Raw genomic sequence first — 784 nt, 5'->3', positions numbered from 1 at the left:
AGCGAATATCGAGCTTGCAGCTGTTGCTGCAGTTGCTGCTGCTGCTGCTGCCGCCGCTGCTGCTGCTCTCTTCCATTGTCTTCCTTAATCCTTCCCTTTTCTCCTTCTCACTTGCCTCCGTGGGCTCAGCCCGCAACAGCCTGCAGCAGCAGCAGCAACAGCAGCAGCAGCAGCGGTGAGGCGCTCCCGCTGCTTCCCAGTCGTCCCCTCGATTCTGGACACAGCAGCAGCTGCTGCTGCTGCAGAAGCAGCAGCATTTGCTGCAGCAGCAACACCTTCTCCTGTGTGCGACTCAACCATGTGTGTGTAGTGCGGGGCTGTCTGCCGAAGCAGCAGCAGCAGCAGCAACAGCACCAGCAGCAACAGCAGCAGCAGCAGCAGCAAGTTCTGAGCTACCCGTTGCTGAGTCCACTCAGCCTCCCTCCGCATGGCTTCGAGATTCCCTCATACCAGCCGGAACAGCAGCAGCGGGAGCAGCAGCAGGTTGCTGCTGCTGCTGCAGCAGCAACTTGTGCTGCTGCTGCTGCAGCTGTAGCAGCAAATGGTTCTCCCTAAGGCGCTCCTCAAGGGCTGGGGGCCCCCAGGGCTCCCGAACCGTCCGCAGCCTGCTGCTGCTGCTGCAGCGGGGGGCAGCAGCAGCTCCTCAGGGCCTGCGTTCACAAAGCAGCAGCAGCAGCAGCAACAGCAGCAGCAGCAGAAGCTCCCGCAGCAGCAGAAGGACTCCCCACAGGAGCAGCAGTCCCAGCAGCAGCTGCTGCACCCTCTCCAGTTGCAGTCGCCGCCA

The sequence above is a fragment of the Eimeria tenella genome, genomic scaffold (genome assembly GCF_000499545.2).
Source record: "Eimeria tenella Houghton genomic scaffold, Eth_scaff2016, whole genome shotgun sequence".
In the NCBI taxonomy this organism is placed as follows: domain Eukaryota; phylum Apicomplexa; class Conoidasida; order Eucoccidiorida; family Eimeriidae; genus Eimeria; species Eimeria tenella.
This window is presented reverse-complemented; position numbering follows the sequence as displayed.